Genomic DNA, 22,857 nt, shown 5'->3' with positions numbered 1-22,857 from the left:
AATGTTTGAGCCCTTGTATCTCTGTTATGAACATTTGAGAAGTAATGGAAACGCGAAGAAAGGTAAGATGGGGAAGATGTAGTAAGAACTCGGTGAAGGAGAGACGAAGTGTGATGGTTTCGACGAATATGGATTCGCGATCGCTCTAGTTCTTGGAAAGATGTTGACACGTAGTCATATATTCTTAAATTGTATATACAGTAGCCTACATCTCACACATGCATTTTGAGCGTGCTGCAGCCTGAGGGAAAACTGCGGCCTCACAACGTTGAAAACAACATCACTATGGTCAAAATGTGGCATTACAAGAGCTTCGATTAATTTCTTGCTAACTTATCTGTATCGGTGCAACGTAAAGCAAATTGAAAAAAAGTTCTTTTCCGACGGCATTAGGTTGCGAGGACTAGGGAGTTTTTCATTTTCACGCCTTCGTAGCCCTTGTCTCTCCTTAATCAATACGTTCATTTTTCGAAGTGTCGGGCCCCTTCAATTTTTTATCTCTTATTAATGTTAATAAAGGATGGTTGCCTAGTTGTACTTCCTGTTAAAACATTAATCATCACCACCACCACCATCAGTTAACTGAAATACTTTGACATTATAATGAGGAGACGACCAAAATATACGGAAAAATTGATCATTCAGGAAAAAATTAATGGGCAAGTTGGATTAGCCAGATTACCAGTACATATGGAAGAACAATACATGATCTAAAAAGAAAAGCAAGTCAGTGACAGGAAGTGATGAAGAAAAATTATGTATGATAACACGTTGACCAGGACTGAAGAGATATCTTGATTCCTTCATCAACTTCATCAACATCAATTCGAAAACTAACCACGTTACGCTCTCAACCAAGGACTATTGTAATGTAAATTCACGGGGGTGGTGAAGCTACTTCACATATCGTTCCACTCGAGAACAATGCCGTGTTCGCAACTCAATATATCACTGAAAGTGGCGCAGACCTAGTACTGTCTAACGTTACGGTATTCTGATACCGACAAGGTAGCTGAAGGGCTGAAGCTAGTGAATGTTTCCTTCCAAATGTATTTCTGACACGCCACACTCATAAAAATGAACTGTCTCCATTTGATTCTCACTTTGTACCGATGTCTTTCCAAAGGAGCAACACAATAAACGCGAGGCATTTACGGTTACCCTCTGCTCTTATCATCATACTAGCTGCTGTACCCGTGCTTCGCTACGGGATTCTCAGAAAGACTGACTTGGTGGTTTTCCTAACTGAATTCAACATAGGTAATTACTAAAAAGGTCAGTAGGAATGTAGCGATTGAAAGCAATGTTATCATATAAAATACTCGATCAAATGAATAACCGCACTCTTTCTCACTTTCAACGAACAGTACGACGGTGTCGATCTAAGAGTCCAAAGTTACAGAGATGGAATAACTAGGTCGCAGACTGCCGTGAACACTCCTCTGTCATTATTCCGTTAAATATGCACACTACTCATTCCAGTCAGTGGCTCAGAGTAGGGATTGTATAGCTCGAATACTATGATGAACCAGTGTGTTACGTAGCAGATGTATCAGAAAATGTATGAACCAGAGGAATGGCATGCTAAAGAAGAAAGTTATCTTACACCCCAGCTATTTCCCGCCAATATACAGGCAGGCTGTTACAGTTGGTACGACCAGGCGAGTTGGCCATGTGGTTAGGGGCGCGCAGCTGTGAGCTTGCATCCGGGAGATAGTGGATTCGAACCCCACTGCCGGCAACCCTGAAGATCGTATTCGGGAGATAGTGGATTCGAGCCCCACTGTCGGCAGCCCTGACGGTGGTTTTCCGTGGTTTCCCATTTTCACACCAGGCAAATGCCGGGACTGTAACTTAATTAAAGCAACGGCCGCTTCCTTCCACTTCCTAGACCTTTCCTATCCCATCGTCGCCATAAGACATATCTGTGTCGGTGCGACGATAAGCAAAAAAAAAAAAAGAAAGATGATATTCCGTGGTTTCCCACTTTTACACACCAGTCACACCAGGCTGTACCTTAAAGCCAAGGCCGCTTCCTTCATACCACTATTCATTTCCTATCCCATCGTCGCCATAAGCCCTACCTGTGTCGGTGCGACGTCAAGCAAAAAAAAAAAACAACCTCGGTACGCTGCAGTAATCCTATCTATCGGAGATGAGAGGAAACAGAAGACAAAAAGCACATCACAACAAACAATGGTCAATGTAGTGTTATTGTTGATAAAGTTTATGAGCTTTCTATATTGCAGGCCTTCACATTAGTTTTCTTTCGACTCTGTGATATTAGGGTGTCTTACAAAATTATTTATATCGTAGACTGTAGTTCCTTATTCTCAGACTTTACACACCGATTTTCACTATTCTCTTTACCCATTTTCTCGTGACTCGGCGCTGATATGGACTTAGTAACAAAAATCCAAATTCATGAATATCTCCGATTATATGCGGTACGGTAACAATGTATAAGACATAAGTGATCGGAAATTTAATAACTTCTTACATAACTACTACTAACTTACGACATAACTAAAGTTAGGTTAGTTATGTAGTATTTGTCGATACGACCACTAATAACATAAATAACTTATTTGAGAATTACATTTCAGACCTTCCCCTAAACTACCTTTTCACTCAGCGTGAATAAAATAATTTGTAGCCTAGATTGCAGTGGTTCATCACCCGTCATTACATACCGATTTTCATTAAATTCTCTTCATCCGTTTTATCGTGATGCGTGTACAGACAGACAGACAGACAGACAGACAGACAGACAGACAGACAGACAGACAGACAGACAGACAGACAGACAGACAGACAGACAGACAGACAGACAGACAGACAGACAGACAGACAGACATTACGAAAAAGTAAAAAATTGCATTTCCTTGTTACTGTGGACATGACCGATACAGAAATTCCATTTTCAAATTCTGAGTAATGTACAGACAAAACTCTTATTTTATATATATAGATTTATCGATACGACCACTAATAACATAAATAACTTATTTGAGAATTACATTTCAGACCTTCCCCTAAACTACCATTTCACTCCGCGTGAATAAAATAATTTATAGCCGAGCTTGTAGTGGTTCATCACCCGACATTACATACCGATTTTCATTAAATTCTCTTCAGCCGTTTTCTATTGATGCGTGTACAATCATACACACATGCATACAGACAGACAGACAGACAGACAGACAGACAGACAGACAGACAGACAGACAGACAGACAGACAGACAGACAGACAGACAGACAGACAGACAGACAGACATACAGACAGACAGACAGACAGACAGACAGACAGACAGACAGACAGACAGACAGACAGACAGACAGACAGACAGACAGACAGACAGACAGACAGACAGACAGACAGACAGACAGACATTACGAAAAAGTAAAAAATTGCATTTCCTTGTTACTGTGGACATGACCGATACAGAAATTCCATTTTCAAATTCTGAGTAATGTACAGACAAAACTCTTATTTTATATATATAGATTTATCGATACGACCACTAATAACATAAATAACTTATTTGAGAATTACATTTCAGACCTTCCCCTAAACTACCATTTCACTCCGCGTGAATAAAATAATTTATAGCCGAGCTTGTAGTGGTTCATCACCCGACATTACATACCGATTTTCATTAAATTCTCTTCAGCCGTTTTCTATTGATGCGTGTACAATCATACACACATGCATACAGACAGACAGACAGACAGACAGACAGACAGACAGACAGACAGACAGACAGACAGACAGACAGACAGACAGACAGACAGACAGACAGACAGACAGACAGACAGACAGACAGACAGACAGACAGACAGACAGACAGACAGACAGACAGACAGACAGACAGACAGACAGACAGACAGACAGACAGACAGACAGACAGAAATTACGGAAAAGTAAAAAATGCATTTCCTTGTTACTGTGGACATGACAGATACAGAAATATCATTCATTTCAAATTCTGAGCTATGTACAGGCAAAACACTTATTTTATATATAGATTACATTTCAGGCCTTCCCCTAAACTGCCATTTTACTCAGCGTGATTAAAATAATTTATAGCCTAGATTATAGTGACCTATTTCCCGACTTTGCATACCAATTTTCGTGAAGATACGACCACTAATAACATAAATATTTGACAATTAAATTTTAGGCCTTCCCCTAAACTACAATTTTTCTCAGCGTGTAGAGCCTATATTGTAGCGAATTATTTTCTATCTTTGTCTAGCGATTTTCATCAAGACACGACCACTAACAACATAAATAATTGAGAATTAAATTTCAGGCCTTCCCCTAAACTACCATTTCACTCAGCGTGATTTAAATAATTTATAGCCTAGATTATAGCGGTTCATCACCCGACTTTACATTGCGATTTTCATAAAATTCTCTTCAGCCGTTTTCTCGTGATGCGTGTACAGACAGACAGACAGACAGACAGACAGACAGACAGACAGACAGACAGACAGACAGACAGACAGACAGACAGACAGACAGACAGACAGACAGACAGACAGACAGACAGACAGACAGACATTACGGAAAATTAAAAAATGCATTTTCTTGTTACTGTGGACATGACCGATACAGAAATACCATTCTTTTCAAATTCTGAACAATGTGCAGACAAAACTCTTATTTTATATATATAGATGTGACAGTCCAAAACTGTCATCTTATTTTTTAATGTTTTAAGATAATACACATTATAACGATCATTTTATTGGAAAATGGAAATCGCTAGCTTGCAAATGGAAAATATTATTTTGGTGAAAATGAAAATCCACAGTCTGTTTCTCGGTCATTCGGCCGGGTCAGGAATGGAATGAAAGAAGCCCCCATCTAGCGGCGAGGATAGGAATTGTGCCGGCTGCCTAAGCCTGTCACACTCCTCTGCGGCAATGATTAATGAATGACAGATGAAATTAAATTATATTGGAGAGTGTTACTGGAATGAAATATCACATGGAGTGACTGGGATTTGAACCACGGAACCGAGCGGTGAGAGGCCGGCGTGCTTCCGCCTGAGCCACGGAGATTCATTATTTAGGTAATAAATTAAAATAGAGAAAATAATCACAAATCTTAGGTTTTATTTGTAAAATATTATGAATTTTCATATTGATTTAATTTATTTCAATAAATTTAACAATGTAAAGCTTTACAGTTCCCACTTTGTAGAATTACTGTTAAACGAAAACAAACCAGAAACAGACAATTAAGGGCATTGACCTGAAAAGAGCACTAAAGCTTAGCCAGATGCCTAAATTTATTGGATTGGCACGTGGTCAGCGTAACGACATACTCAGCCTAGCGCTTGGCTCCTGTGATTGTATTCGCTGCCTCTCATACTAAACAGCTCTTCAGTTGGTCTCACGAGGCTAAGTGAACCTGTTCTATTATTCAAATCAGAATTAAATTACCCAGATTGGCCAGGAATCGAACCCCAGAACTCTGGGTAAGAGACAGGCATGCTGTACCCATACCACGGGGCTGGGAATGATTTTATGAAGAGAACGGTTCAGTATCACCAGGACTTGTCGAGAACTGAAGAGTGAAGATGGAAAAGGATGAAAGTGCCTCAATGGGGAATTGTCTTTCTTTGCTCGGAATTGGCTGAAAGGGCCATACGGCGTAACATGGTGAAAGCTGGAAATCGTATGGTCCGTTCAGCCAGTTCCGAGGAAAAAATGCAATTCGTCATTGTGGAAATTTCACCCTTTGCCATTTTCACTCTTCAATTCACGGGTGCACAGTGTGAGGAAACCCATTTGCTGCAACTGAAGACTGTCCTGAGAGATGATTTTCTTAGAGGCCAGAATCTTGAGCCTTCAATAGCAGGAACCTAATTAATGATGTTTTAATACTTAACCAAACCCCTTCCTCTTTGGCTGACTTCGCAATCAAATCCAAAGCATTACCTGACTTGCAATTTTTTCGTTCATTCTGAATGATAGTTTGCAGAATATAGTGTATTCATATTGAATTATTCTCCAAAAGATTACAAACAACGAAAATACCAACATATTATCATTTAGATTTCTTGGTTAATTTGTTAATATACGGAGGTTTGTCCATAAAAGGGTGAAGTTGTATGCTTACTGAACGTATACAAGTTATAATATTCTGTACACATTATAATAAACGCTGCTTGGAATTTACTTAACAGAACACAGTTGCATTGGCAATGTGTCCATCAGACAAATGCATATTAGATAGCGAGGCGTGAAACATATTACGAAAGGGTATAACAAGGGGTGAGGTACACAAACTTTGCCGCTAATTGTTCTGTACAAAAGCCCTTTGGTTGTTGCGTCAGGAAGTGTACTTAATATTATTTTGTATGTGCACTTGCATTCATAAGGAGGAACGGCGATTTGGTTGGTAATGAGACCTGCACTTTCCAGTGCCAACCTGCTACCCCATCTTGTATTCTTCTAGCAACATGATTGACAAGTTACTTACCTCCCACCAAAAGATGACCACTTGAACAAGGTCGAGTCTCCAATCATATTATATTGCGCTAGCCCACCTCTCGTTATTTACTTCTGTTATAGTAAATTCCTGTAAGGAAGGCTGAACCTCTCTTTATTTTACAACAACCATTATATCGTTCATTACTTCTGTTTCTGTTTTTCTGGATTTAGTGGAAGCCAGGCATAGAGGGAACTAGTAAGGTCTGGGTAGAATCAAGTGTTAGTTGGGGAAATTTGTGAAACTTTACGGTAGGAAAAAAAACCGAAAAAATGAAAAAATGCTGCGTAATATACGAGGTTGAATCACATATTTTGCAGCAAATGTGTGCATGTTTTTTTTTTTAAGTTTCAAGGAAACAAAACGCATACTTCAACATTTAATCAAAATATTTATTTTACTGTCGTTTATAAAGATTGTACTAGCTGTTAGAGAACTGCATTCTTATTTCTCTGGTCACGAGGTAAGGCAAGTGAGTTCCCAGGAAAATTTCTGCTTACATTTTAAATCAGTTTTCTACATTTTTGTTTATGTACTGTATTTATTTATATGGCTTCTTTGAAGTGAAATTTAGGGCACCTGGCCCTCTATCACACTTAACCACATTTACGACCCTTATCTGCAGATACATTAACCTATAATCCAGTAAAGCTGCGTTACACTAACACTCATACTCTCACATGGATAAAATAATTAAAATAGTAAACTTACATTCTCCTTCTTCTTCTTTTCTTACCGCCTTTTTCCCACACCTGTGGGGTCACGGCTGCGAACTGCGTAGCACATGTGGATTTGGCCCTGTTTTACAGCCAGATGCCCATCCTGACGCCAATCCCATATGGAGGGATGCGTGTTTCTGTGGTGGTTGGTAGTGTTGTACGTTGTCTGAATATGATGAGGAGAGTGTTGGGATGGACACATACACCCAGTCCCTGAGCAGAAGAATTAATCGGACACCATTAGAATCCACGACCCGGCCGGGAATCGAACCCGGGACTTTCTGAAGCAAAGGCTAGTACGCTGACCATTCAGCCAAGGAGTCGGACAAAATAGTATACTTACATTGACCAGTATGAAATAATATTGCTCAAATACGCATACAATAATTACACATGAGGAACCCTCTCATTCCTTCGCCATTCGTACACTCGACTTTACAGTGTACACACCATTCAGTAGCTTTCAACAGGTACTCTCGACAGAATCTTTTGAATTTAGTCAATGAACCACTGTCCCTGACACTGACTCGTATGGAATTCCAAAGTCTGGAACTGGTTACAGTATGATGATTGTTATACGTAGATTAATGGTGAAGAACACTGTTTGTGTACAGGTACGAAAGTTTGTTGAAATTAGCATAGCTCATAGATAACCCAGAGATTAGAGTCATGAATGAAATAAACTAATGAAAATTAATAACAAAAGAACAAGAAATAACTGAGTCGCTCCAGTAATAATTTGACTGGGGGTTGTCCCCGTTAAAATTGGCGATATTGTGTATATTTTCAGCAACTGGAAAGTAAAAGTTTTATTGTCTGCTTGGAACTGCAGCGTGTCATTTGGGGAGTAGTGGCGAGCTAAGAACGAGTTTTTTCGTCGTTCAGAGGGGTGATACACGGCCAGGACTGTGCCAAGGTCGAAGCAAACCACGTGACTACCGCCGCACGCGCGCAACTCACATTCTGGATCTGGAATAGTCTGAGCCAATTAAATGAGACCATCAGCCAATTATCGTTCTCGTTGAAGATCACACCTCCCAGGGCGATAAGATAAAAAGGCCTTGTTACGAGTAAATCGCTCTCTCTGAATATCCTTCGCTGTGAATATTCTTCGCTGTGCTGCTGTGTGGGACACTACGTTATCGGACCACGTGGAGAAATAATTTCCAGTTCAAGTCGACGCCCGTTCTGCCAGAATTTAGCGAGATAATTAGTGAATTCTTATGGAATAAAACACGCCTTAAGAACCAAGTTAAGTGTGACTGTGTAGACGAGCTATTAATATTCGACGTGTGCTTGTGCAAAATACTTAATCTTGTCATCTCAGTTACAGCTTGTGACCGGAATTCTACGGAAGTCGTTTTAGAAGTTGAACACCTCAAGATGGACAATTCCACAACCACCGACAACACAACTTCATCGAGGGACACCTGCTACAGAGCCTCCATGGAGCTGTAAAATGTGAGGCGTATCTGGTAATTGGAAGGAGACTGACCGGAGGAAAATGCTGGAATAATTGACTGTCGACGGGAATCGAACTCCATCTAAAACTTGAGTACCTTTTAATTTAATTTATCTGTCTTACCTTTTGTACAACTAGAGGTCTTTCTTCTTTAAGTCGTAGATCTATTAGTTTGTTGTAGTTAGAAATATTTCATTTTTCCACTTCTTAAGGTGTCGTGGTAGACTAGGTACGTGTGAATGAAATTTTGGAATCTATTAGAGTAGACATGTAGGTTGTCTTTGAATGATTTCCCATGCTTAGGAGCTTTATATTTAATAATCACTGTCCACACGATGAATCTACTTCCCTTGTAATGTTGAAAGTTACTGGACTGAAATTTACGTGTACATTTTGAGTGAATAGGGTCGAACCTAGTGCCTTTCAAGATCACTTGTTGTAGTTATGATGAAGTCATCTAATTTTACGATATTCCACGAGGATCAGTAGATGTAATAATCACTTAAATAATAATAATATTGACTAAAGATCGGGTAAAACAGAATTAAACGCTCGTGAGCCATAAATTTACAGTAGTCCTTATATGTGAGATTGAATGTGCTCTGTTCACGAAGGGTCTGGAATATGACCAATCCTGAGGGATATTTGTTGTATAATTGAGCAATTGATGATTTAATGATGATATTTGACTTATTCTTGTGTATAGGGAGCGCAAGATAGATTGTAATTATTGGAGCACGTGTTGCGAATGTATTTCACAGGTAGGGAATAAAATAATACGATTACGGCTCACGCTCGCGATAGTTTCAACCTGTAGCCCAAACGATGGTAGTACTTATGGATTTTACTAGAATCTTCCATTATAATTTCAAGAGTTAGATGAACTCACATCGATATGTGAAATGTGTTTCTACCAAGTGATACCCATGACTTCGATCACTAGTCACCATTAGTGAAGAATAATTTCAGTACACAGATTATTTCTGCTAGATATTACGCGACCTGTCCACTAGTAAAAATCATGAATAAACTTGCCAAAACAGGATTCGATGTAAATAATGTACATAAAAGAGGTGTTTCCTAGTGAGAATGTGTGTATGTATGTAAATATGTATATTTCTCTTGTATCATGTTGGTCCCATTTAATTTGATCTGGTCGTGCACTTGATGCGACGCAGATTACACTCATCGTTGTGTGTTGCCTTAAGAAGTAATTTTCATGCCCTTAAGGGAAAATTTTGTCAACTTAAGTCGAGGAAGACTAGAAAAGGATTTATTTTCTTCACTAGCGAGATTTAAAAGGAAAGATCATCTCGTTATTTTACGAAGGAACTCGATTTGTAAATAAAATTTATTTAACCAGCTCACACGTGGGTAACGTAAATTTCTGACACATTTATAGCTGAACTTTGAAATATTTTAAGATTCATTTGAATGGAAATGCAATACAAAGATCAGAAGTAGACGTTCGTTAGCCGCATGATTACTTTGAGTTATGGTGAAAATAAGTCATAATAATTAATTGGAAAATAATTATTCTGGAATGCTAATGACGATCATTAGGTAAATAATGCAGTGGAAAATTAATGAGAACACGATCGTGTGACAATGAAACATAGGTTAATTAAATGATGAGAAATTAATAATGATAATAATCAGAATAATAATTAATTAATTTTGAGAATTCTGAAATCAATTTTCATCTTCTACTGAAGCTCATGTTGGTGTCATTGACTAATATTAAATACTGTAAATGATAAATTCAGTTGAGTACATCTTAAAACCACGTGTTGAGACTACTTTGAATTGGTAAAGCTTTGAACTCATTTATTGTAAAACCCTCGTTAGCAAGACAGTTGTTAATTATTTTACGAACCTCTATGTTAATTTTTTTAATTCTTTCAATCAAATATTTTGATTTGGAAAGGCAAGAGGCCTAATTTTTCTTTGGTTTTCATTACAGCACAGTAAGGCTGTAGATTAAGAACACGTGTCACTCTAAATCGAGGAAGAGAATCAATATTATGGAAGTTCTATGTAAAAATAAATAATATCAGTAAGAATATTTTCATTTATTGTTTGCTTATGTGAATAAATGTCAGAGTGTTGTTTTAACATTTCTTTTTATCCTGCTTGGTCATCAATCCTTGGCATCCCTTAAATGCCTCTAGAAAGTGATAGCCAACGATCGAACGGTCCACCTCGGGATCTCTCGCTCGCTGGCTGGGCTTAGCTCGGGAAAAATGGGGGCATTTAAGATGGCTTAATCCAAGCGTGGGGCTCGAGATTGGCTTATCCAAGCTCGAAAATGATCTTGTGCTGTCCAGTGTTTATGACATTGACAAGATCAGATGACCAATTAAATTAGGCTGACTCTGATACATTTATTCGCCCAAATTCTTGTGGCCAACATAAGCACGTGTTAAATGTAACTTATATGAATCTTGTTTACAAAAAAAATTCTTGCTGGTAATTAGAAATTCGAATTTGCTGCGATGATAATTAACTAAAGTTAGATTAATAATTGTGACCAATATTGGTGAAAATTCGGAACGTTCATAATATCGACAAATCGTTGCCTTCGTGAATTAGAGGAGTTCGATCCCTAACATTCCAGTATCCCGATCAGAATCCTTCCAGTACCAGAATAGCCATTTAATGAATAATTGTAACTATGGAGGACTTAAGGCAGATGTTGTTGGCTATGGAGGAGAAGATCAGTGCCAACTTGAATACTAGTCAAATTAACTTAGAGAAAAACTTAGAACAAAAACTTAGTGAAAATCAGTTACACTTAGAGAAAAACTTAGAGAAAGGACTCTCTGAACTCAACAATAGCCAGGTGAACTTAGAGAAAGGACTCTTTGAACTCATTAATAGTCAGGTGAACTTAGAGAAAAACTTAGAGAGAAAACTTAGTGACACTCAGGCACACTTAGAGGAAAATTTAGAGCGAAAGCTTAACGATAATCAGGCGCACTTAGAGAAGGGACTCAGTGATCTCAGTGACGCACAAATAAATCTCGAGAAATCTCTCGGGGAAGCCATTGAAGAAAAATTGACGGACATTAAAAATCAAACTGAAGAAGGTTTAGGGAAGATATGTTCTGACATTAAACTTTTTAACGGCAAGCTAGCCTCAATGCAGAGCGAGCTCGTGATAGTTAAAAATGATTTCGCTACCATGAAGAAGGAAGTGAACGAAAATATTGCCAAGTCTATGGCGGGCATGTCCAATGAATTCAGTGAACGATTGGCGAACGTTCAGCAGGACATCTTAACTGGAATTGACAAATATAAGGGCGAAGTCGAACAATCATTCCTGAATATTGAGGGAAAGATTGACACGAACGCAGAGGACCTTAAGGTTACTAAAACGGCTTGGGCAAAGAAATTCCTTGGATTAAACGAAAAGTTACAACAAGTCGAAAAGGGCATTCTCGACAAAATCGAGATATCCCAAGTCGATAACTCAGAGTGGATGGATTATATTCACGAGTCACTTGAGGATAGTTGGGGCGAAATAAAAACAATTAAAACCACCTTGATGAATGCCATACACAAGGTCACTACCGAGTCTAAAACTGAAACCGAAGGGATACGAAAGGAGTACACGGATGGAATCAAGGAGCTTGTACATGAAATGCACCTCCTGAAGGTCCAGAATGAGAACACTAGCAAGGTCACTAACTCATTGCTAGAAAAGCAGGCGTTACTGGAGCAACGTGTAACCGGCACGGGTCAGACGTCAACTCCACTGGCAACTGTAGGAACAGGCGCTGCGAATACAATTGACATATCTTCAGAGCCGACAGTAAATACGTCTCAAGTAAATACAACCGGCCAGACGCAGATAGTCAATATAATTCGTCTCCACGAAGACCAGCCCAAGAAATTTAATAACGTCAGAGGAAACGTGACTCCGAAAGGCTTCATTCGGGAACTGCAAGATTACTTTCGCGATGCGAAAATTCCACCAGAAAGGCAGTTAAGAGTCACCGAAAAGTTCCTGAAAGATTCAGTACATACCTGGTTCGTTGCGTTTCGATTTTCGTTTGACGATTTCGAAAGTTTCAAGAAAGCATTCCTGGATAAGTACTGGAATAGCGACGTCCAATACAACCTCAGGACGGAGCTATATGCCAGGAAATATGCATCTTCCACGCCCACGAGATATGCAGATTTTCTCTCCAGTCAATTACGGAAATTACGAGAGCTAGACCCACCCCCATCAGAACCTGAGTTGGTCAAATTGATCACACGTCAATTACCACCAGATGTGCAGAGGATCATGATAGCCTCGAATACACAATCTGCAATCCAGGCTGAGGCGTTATTAAGGCAATTATATATGACGTCCAAGGAGCCAGTTCGTCAAGGACGAAACCCGGAACCTCAGATCCATCCGGTGACAACAAATAAGGAGGAGGAATCGAAACCAGTCAACCAAGGGAGAACGTGGAAACGTAACCCTGGAGGGCAAGATTCACCTCGTGATCGATCGTCCGTACGCAGAAATAGACCCATCAGAAACTGTGAATATTCCAGACGTGACGAGAGAAAGCGACCATACTCGGACTACCGAAGGAGCTGGAAACGAAACCAGGACTTCCGCCAATCAAGAGGAAGGAGAGACTGGCGTGAAGAAGAAAAGGAAAAATACCTAAAGGACCTGCAAAACACGACACAGGAAAGCGAACGATGGCGAAGAGCAATCCAAACCCAGGATACCAACCCTGATATCGTGGGGGCGGAAAGCCTTCAATATCAAGAGGCCAAGGCTCGGGGAAGCCAACAGAGTAACTCGAGTCAGGAGCACAGCCAAGGTGCCGTTAAAAAATACTCCATCTCCAGTGAAAGGAGATAGCCTGAATCCTGAAGGCATGGTCAGTAAACATCAAGAATGGATTGTGGTACAGGTCGACTCATGGACTACCAAGCCCGAAGATTTATTGGACGAAGTTGGTCAGCGTAACCGTGAAATACCATCAACTTTACCTATTATTTCAGCACGGATCTGCAATGTTCATGTCAAATGTCTTATAGATACTGGGTCGACGATTAGCGTCATTTCGACGGCATTTTTGAGAGATCTCAGGCACAGAAATGATATACCTGTCATACCGGTATCTCATGGGAAAAATGGGGGCAGGGTAGCCTCCGAAGAAGCCTGATGCAAGTCTTTCGAGTTGACATCGTATAGGCGAGCTGCGTGTCTGTGAGGATGGGGCCCTACCTATGATGATTCTAATGAAGAATAAGTCACACACACCCAGCCCTTGAGCCCTCCGAATTAACGAAGTAAGTTTAAAATCTCCGACCCAACCGGGAATAGACCAACCACTTAGCCATGGAGCCGGACTTGCGAGGAACGTTCATGAACTGCTCAACAGATACTGAAATAACATCGAATAACACTGAATGTTCAGTTGCACACAGTGTTAATTATACTAATAGGACCCGCCCATAGCGATAATTATACATGCTAATGAGATTCATAAATAAGTCCTGTAAGCACACATGTAAACGACAATAAACACACTTCGTCAGAGTTCCTTGCATTCCTTGCAATTCACGCACCGTGATTGACATGCTCATATCACGGGAATAAATATCCAGGCACATGTTCGACTACGCATCCTATAAGGTACGGAAATCGTCATTCGGAACTGAATCTACCGGGCGAGTTGGCCGTGCGGTAAGGGATGCGTAAATGTGAGCTTGCATCCGGGAGGTAGTGTGTTCGAACGCCACTGTCGGCAGCCCTGAAGATGGTTTGCAGTGGTTTCCCATTTTCACACCATGGAAATGCTGGGGCTATACCTTAATTAAGGCCACGGCCGCTTCCTTCCCACTCTTAGGTTTTCCTATCCCACCATCGCCCTAAGACCTATCTGTGTCGGTGCGACGTAAGACAACTTGTAAAATTAGAACTGAATCTTCTTAAACGGGTTCAGAACTAAGTTAGGATCTCGTTGGAGGTGATTGGAGATGATATCATTCCCTCTGGAATGCTGGATCCCAAACTTTCCAGTCGCCGGGCTGAGTGGCTCAGACGGTTGAGGCGCTGGCCTTCTGACCCCAACTTGGCAGGTTTGATCCTGGCTCAGTCCGGTGGTATTTGAAGGTGCTCAAATACGTCAGCCTGGTGTCGGTAGGTTTACCGGCACGTAAAAGAACTCCTGCTGGACAAAATTCCGGCACCTCGGCGTCTCCGAAAACCGTAAAAGAGTAGTTAGTGGGACGTAAAGCCAATAACATTATTATTATTATTATTATTATTATTATTATTATTATTGTTGTTCCGAGGTATCTGTGGAACAGCAGAGGTGAACGAAGGTGCGGGGGTGAACAGGTCTCCGAATACGAAATTAAAGTTAAGATAAAATTTAACAAGGTTATATTTTCTTAGCAAAATCAAGAAATAACAAGAATGGCAGGTACAGAGTAGCAAGGTAACAAATGTACAATTACAGTATTCGCAGGATTTGGGCTTCGAGCCCCGGACTCACAATTCTTGAGCAATTAGCCCAACTTTACGATATACACATTTCAACAAAGGGGCAGAAGACCCCTATCATGCCCAGGAGCTCTTGCTCCCAATTACACAGTAAAGCCTCCTCGAGGCGCGCAGGAAACAAAATTTTTAGAAAGAGCAATCTGCTCTTAAGTACGAGCCTATCCAAGGCCACACCAAACTCCACTTTCAAGTTGTCCTCCAAGGACATGAAAACACGGGTAAAATACCCAACCAACTGAGGCCTATTAAGTAAGGAAAGGTTAATTACGTGGCCTCTAAAATACCAACTTGAGAGGAGGCATTCTTGCACTCCTAACACATTTTATATAAAACCTACTTGGCACTAGGCCGTTACTGCAAGGGCTAATCCCATACTAAAGAGGTGACTTTTAAAAGGAAACAATTTACATTACGTTAAGGAAGAAACGGTTGTGAAAAATAAGTTCACCTCAATGCAATATGAGTGGGAGCTCGAGAGGGTTAAGCACTCTCTATCCCAATATGTAGTTAAAACAGAAAGAATTGACACCGAGTGTCTTTACATTTTGAAAGGAAAGTTACATGGAAAAGGCTTCGGACCTGCCCCGAGAGTTAAACTGCTGAGCTAGCAAGAAAAGAAGTTATTAAAAGGCCATTACCTTGTGGATGAACTGCTGCCCGAAGGAAGAGGCGCTTCCCGCCCCCTGCTACGTACTTTACACACTGAAAGATGTTACTGAAGTGGCGCGGAGACCCGAAAATCAGCAGTTTATATACTCTCGCGGAAAGTTCGAGGCGTTTCAGGAATGAGAACACCCTCCCACAAGAATTTTGTTGGCTAGGGTTAAGCAACATATCCAAGTTGGAGAAGATACACCTGATTGGTCATAAATTAATTAAAGAAATTCGGGATTGGCTAAATTCAAAACAAGGGGAAAGAAAGGGTTATACAGCCAACTTAAACAATAACAGAAAGAAATTTAACAAGGAACAAACTTTTGAAATAAAAATTTCTCCAAAAAACAGTTCTTTCACTTCGCACTAGGGTGCACCATTGTAGTTCTTCAGTAGTGTCCTCTAGAAGAGAATGTTCACATTTCTTACTACAGGCAAAACAAAAATACATCGAAAACGACCCAGTTCAGAAACTTCAAAATTTCCAAGTAGTGACATCTTCTGAGAAACTTGAAAATTAACACATTAGATAAAGTTCAGACTTCCTCCAGTAGGGGAGTTTCAACTGGCGCAAAGTTTGAATTAGCGACGTGGAGGTGTACCACCCGGTACAATTATTATTATTATTATTATTATTATTATTATTATTATTATTATTATTATTATTATTATTATTATTATTATTATTATTATTATTATTATTAAACTTTCCAGTCCGCGAACACCTTGAGAAAAGTAAACGTTTCACGTACCACACAGAGTTTTGAAAGGAAACAAACCGCAAAAATTTTACAAACTTATGTTTCAGTTCAAATATATTCAAATCAGGAGGAGAAACTATAATATCAATGACATTTAACACAGTTCAGTGTGAACAGTGTACAATTAATGTTCATTTTATTAGCTTTACGTCCCACTAACTACTTTTACGGTTTTTGGAGACGCCGAGGTTCCGGAATTTAGTCCTGCATGAGTTCGTTTACGTGCCAGTAAGTATACGACACGAGGCTGACGTATTTGAACACCTTCAAATACCACCGGACTGAGTCAGGATCGAACTTGCCAAGTTGGGGTCAGAAAGACAGCGCTTCAGCCTGGCCGAACAATGTACAGTGGCTCAAAAAGGAAAGGGAACAAAGAACGAGCGACAGTATTGTAAGTTTCTCGCATTTAATATTCAAAAAACTTCACTTCAATTATTATCAACATATTATTCACAAACCTGTGAATTCCCACAACAGACATCATATAAATAGTTTAAATTGTTTCTAAGAAAAGTGTATCTGCGAGGAACTTATACAACAGCACCCCCTCATTCTTTTCTTGAAGCCTGGCAATAATATGGAACTGGAAAAAGATTAATATTATTAAATTAATAAAGTAACATGTGTGTTACTTATTTGAGTAAATGTGATGCTGAACAATGGCAATACTATCGGCAATAACGTCTTCCGCTGAAATGCACAGATTACTTCTTTGTAAGCCCAGTGACGTCAAAATATCAGCCACAAATCTATGTATGGTTCCTTGGGCCGCAAACAAAGGGACATGGGCAAGGAAATTCCGATCACCGAAGCGCGTACAATATTTCTCCGATAAGAAAGGAATGCAGCCTTTATAAATATTCTTTCTCTCTCCTTGCCAACATCCCCCGCTTAACCGACGGCGTTTGTTTCCTGTCTGACTGTCGAATCTATAATGAGGGCTGCGTTTCAATTCTTTCTTGAAGGCTACAATGTTCTCGAATCTGTTAGTTCCTGACTGGTATAAAGCGTGAACCTCTTCAAAATATTCGTATCTCTCTTTTCTCAACAGCTCGGCAAATAAATGTTTTACTTTGTGTTAATAATTTCGTGTGGCTATTTCTAGCCGGGTGCAGCCCTTGTAAGGCAGTCCCTCCGATGAGGGTGGGCGGCATCTGCCATCTGTAGGTAACTGCATGTTATTGTGGTGTAGGAGAGTGTTATGTGTGGTGTGTGAGTTGCAGGGATGTTGGGGACAGCACAAACACCCAGCCCCCTAGCTACTGGAATTAACCAATGAAGGTTAAAATCCCAGAGCAGGCCGGGAATCGAACCCGGGACCCTCTGAACCAAAGGCTAGTAGGCTGCCCATTCAGCCAACGATTCGGACTACTTTGTGTTGCTTCTGGTTGATTAGCAATGAATTGAAGGGGCATGGTCTGAGTACATGTCTCAGTGTTTCTTTCCTATTCCCCTCCCCTGTGGGTGGGAGTGGTAGAATAACACCCAGGTTATCCCCTTTTTTTCGTAAGAAGCGACTACAAGTTTCCCCAGGGTCTCTTAACTTGAGCGAGGGTTGAAGACCACGGTGCTCTTAGCCAAGTTCTGGTATTACTTCCACTTACGTGTGCCAGGCTGCTCACTTTTATCTATCCTATCCGACCTCCTTCGGTATATTCTTGTCCTTTCCGACCCCGACGATATTAAGGTTTGCGAATCATAGGGAGTCTTTAATTTTCACGCCCTTAGTGGCCCTTTCCTTTCTTTTGCCGATACCTTCATTTTAGAAGTATCGGACCACTTCCATTTTTCTGTTTGATTTGTGTAAGTAAAGGATGGTTGCCCAGATTTGCTTCCTCTTAAAACTATTGCAACCACCACCAGTACCTCTTTCTACCTCGTGCATCTTTTACAAAGGGATGACTAGTTCATTTTACTGTCATTACCGGAACGCTGCGAAGATTGGTACAGTTTACGTTGAGCTTCAGGAGGACTGTGCATTCAGATGAAGTCAGATGGATATTTTCCGGCGTAAAATGGCTGACTGCCGGGTATTCCTTTAAATGTGACACACCTTTTCCTTGCCAAGTCATTACTGAAATGAAAATCCACAGCCTGTTTCCAGTCATTCGATTCGGGCAGGAATGGAATAAATTAATCCCCAACTAGCGGCGAGGATAGGAATTGTGCCGGCTGACGAAGCCTGTCGCAGTCCTCTGGGGTAATGATTAATGACTGACAGATGAAATTAAGTGATATTGGAGAGTGTTGCTGGAGTGAAAGATGACAGGGAAAACTGGAGTACCCGGAGAAAAACCTGTCCCGCCTCCGCTTTGTCCAGCACAAATCTCACATGAAGTGACCGAGATTTGAACCATGGAACCCAGCGGCGAGAGGACGGCGTGCTGTCGCCTGAGCCACAGAGGTCCCAAGACATTACCGACCGGTCATGAAATGATTTTTATTCTCAACATTTGGAAAAATTGTCTACTGCTTTTATTAACTGTAGTGTGAATTCCCAATGCTTTTATTCGAGCAAGTAGTATAAGGAGTGTCTGTTCAAAAGGTGCTATATCGACCATAAAAATGTTGTGGAAATGAATAATGAAAGGTACATAGAATCTATTCATGATCGAGTATGGTACAACTTTTAATGAACTAGACAACATCTTTTGATCTGGATTGCTCATGGCGTTCGAGAGTATTCCACTACTGCAATGCATGTAGACGAAATCTTGAATATTTTTGAAGTGGAAATGTCTTTCTTTTTCATTACAATTTGTTTTACGTCGCACCGACACAGATAGGTTTTATGGCGACGATGGGATAGGAAAGGCTTATAAGTGGAAGTGGCCGTGGCCTTAATTAAGGTGCAGCCCCGGCATTTTCCTGGTGTGAAAATCGGGAAACACGGAAAACCATCTTCACGGCTGCCGACAATGGGGCTCGAACCCACCATCTCCCGGATGCAAGCTGACAGCTGCGCGCCCCTAACCGCACGGTCAACTCGCCCGTTGAAGTGGAAATATCACCTTTTGATATTGTGGTGATATTGTGGCGGAGGATGGTGTTGTATGTGATGTGTGAGTTGCAGGAATGTTGGGGACATTAAAACACCTAGTCCTCCAGCCAGGGGAATTAACCATTTAAGGTTAAAATATCCGACCCGACCAGGAATCAAATTCTGGGACCTCTGAACCGAAGGCGAGAATGCTGACCATTCAGCCAACGAGCCGGACAAGAATGATGATGATGATCATGATGTATTGAATCTTAACCTATTTACTACAAAGGATTGCATTTAGAGCACATACTGGTAAATAAGAAGAAAGCTATTTGCTGATATATTATTTATAAATTCGAGGTTATTCCATATTGTATAATCTGCGTGGACGTGTGTATGCAATACCGATACTTGCAGTCTTCACTCGACTGGTTTTCTTCTACAACAGCAACCGGTTGGGAATGAATGGAATGAGCGCCGTATTTGATAGGCATCTTGTTCACCAGCTCTGTTGTGCGGGGAGTATAATCAAACCCGAACAGGGGTTTATTACCACAGGGAAATCAAAATGGAAGGAGAAAAGGCTCAGAACGCTCTGTCTGTTTATTGATGGAACAGTAATCTGAAGTCTGAAGCTAGATAGGTCATTGAAGATGATGGATATAGGCTACATGGGAGTATTCATAAATTATAGTTATATCTATTTCTTCGAATCGTTAGGTGCTGAGATGTGGGTCGTGCCATTAAAATGAGACCATGCGTGATTTTATTTTCCCAATCTGCTTAATAAAAATTGAATAACTGAGAAACGAATAACATTCATAGAATGAAAATGCGTGCAATATTTTAATGCCTTTAGATCTTGATGACTTCTGTTGATTTGTTGAAAGAAGTTGAATATTTTGAGGAAAAAAGGGAGGAGGAGTGTAGAGAAACCACCAATTCATAGAAAATCGCTCAGAGAAGGCACATAACACGCCGATTGTTATGATGTGTTAGTACTGGCGCATCCACTGAAACTGAAGTCTTAAAGCAACATGTTTGGTGCTTGAATTCTTCCCAGCGAGTTACAGGTGAAAGTGAGAATGTCTACAATTTAACATCGAACGTTAGCACTGGCGCCAAAAATGGGTCCCCTACTAAAACTGAATTCACACTACAATATGTTAGCCGCAAGAGTCCAGTGGTTCTGTGTAAGGATGTTAAATTCAAAGGTCTCAATCAGAATCTATGATATTTACTTTTACGTCCCACTAACTACTTTTCTACGGTTTTTGAAGACGCCGAGGTGCCGGAATTTAATCCTCAGGAATTCTTTTACGCCCCAGCAATAATAATGGCGTATGGCTTTTATTCCCGGGAGTGTCCGAGGACATGTTCGGCTCGCCAGGTGCAGGTATTTAGATTTGACGCAGGTAGGCGTCCAGCGCGTCGTGATGAGGATGAAATGATGATGTAGACGACACATACACCCAGTGCCTTGACAGAGAAATTAACCAATGATGGTTAAATTTCCAAACTCAACCGGGAATCGAACCCGGGACCCATGTGACCAAATGCCAGCACGATAAACATTTATCCATGGAGCCGACGTCCCAGTAAATCTACCGACACGAGGCTGACGTATTTGAGCACCTTAATATACCAGTGGACTGAGCCAGGATCGAACCTGCCAAGTTGAGGTCAGAAGGCCAGCCACTCAGCCCAGTCCGATCAGGATCAGAGAACACAAACTTCACTGTCAGTGCACATGTGAAGGATGTTAATATTAATTATTTACCTCATTTCTGATATAGAAATATTTAATGTCTAGCGTACATATAAATTATTTCCTAGGCCAATGCTTAAATTTAAATGCTATTAGCAACATGTTTATGGTTCAAAAATGCATTAATAAGACTGCAAAATTTGCATGTATGCATCATTTTTCACTGCTCATTCATTCTCTCAATCAGCAGTTAGCTAATCACCTACTTATACAATCATCCGTTTGCCCATATATTTCGTTTCATTTTAGTATTCTGTCATGTGTTCGTTTCCTCACATGCTCATAGACACATGCAACTGTTCGTTTAAATGGCATTTTTCTTTACGTCATCATCATCATCATCTGTTTACCCTCCAGGTTCGGTTTTTCCCTCGGACATAGCGAGGGATCCCACCTCTACGGCCTCAAGGGCAGTGTCCTGGAGCTTCAGACTCTTGGTCGGGGTATATAACTGAGGAGTATGACCAGTACCTCGCCCAGGCGGCCTCACCTGCTATGCTGAACAGGGGCCTTGTAGAGGGATGGGAAGATTGGAAGGGATAGGCAAGGAAGAGGGAAGGAAACGGCCGTGGCCTTAAGTTGGGTACCATCCCGGCATTCGCCTGGAGGAGAAGTGGGAAACCACGGAAAACCACTTCGAGGATGGCTGAGGTGGGAATCGAACCCACCTCTACTCAGTTGACCTCCCGAGGCTGAGTGGACCCCGTTCCAGCCCTCGTACCACTTTTCAAATTTTGTGGCAGAGCCAGGAATCGAACCCGGGCCTCCGGAGGTGGCAGGTAATCACGCTAACCACTACACCACAGAGGCGGACATTTTTGCTTTACGTACCATTGAACATTTTGAAGAAGTTTAGTTGGAATTGTTTTGCATTCTGCTCGGTGTGCAGTAGGCAAGAAGTATCAAACACAACCACTATTGTTAGCAAGGGACGAACAGTGGATGGGGGAGTGGTATCGCTGCCCGCGAGGGAAGTCGCTGAACTCATTTTTTGCTTCTCTGGTTAAGAGGCGGTATTCTCGAGATTAATAATCTTATTTCTCATCTCCTACTTAAGAGACTGAGGTAAACTCTAGTTCGGGGAAAAATTTTGGTGTTTGTAATGTTAGCAATTTTTATGGAAAGCAGATAAGTACTTTCTGAGTTTACCGAATCCAAATCGAACAACATAGTCAGTCAAAACATTAAAAATTGACGGATATCGTCTAGCAACCCTCTCAAAATCGCAATGAAAACGAATGCACGGACGGACACTACATTCTTATTATTATGATTATTATTTTTCTAGTGGTTTTACGTCGAACCGATACAGATAGCTCATATAGCGATGATGAACAGGAAAGGCCTAGGAGTTGTAATGAAGCGGCCGTGGCCTTAATTAATGTACAGCCCCAGAATTTGCCTGGTGCAAAATGGGAAACCACGGAAAACCATCTTCTGGGCTGACGACAGTGGGATTCAAACCCACTATCTCCCGGATG

This window comes from Anabrus simplex, chromosome 4 (assembly GCF_040414725.1).
Source record: "Anabrus simplex isolate iqAnaSimp1 chromosome 4, ASM4041472v1, whole genome shotgun sequence".
Taxonomy (NCBI): Eukaryota; Metazoa; Arthropoda; class Insecta; order Orthoptera; family Tettigoniidae; genus Anabrus; species Anabrus simplex.
The sequence above is the reverse complement of the archived record's forward strand: the minus strand, read 5'-3'. Positions refer to the sequence as shown.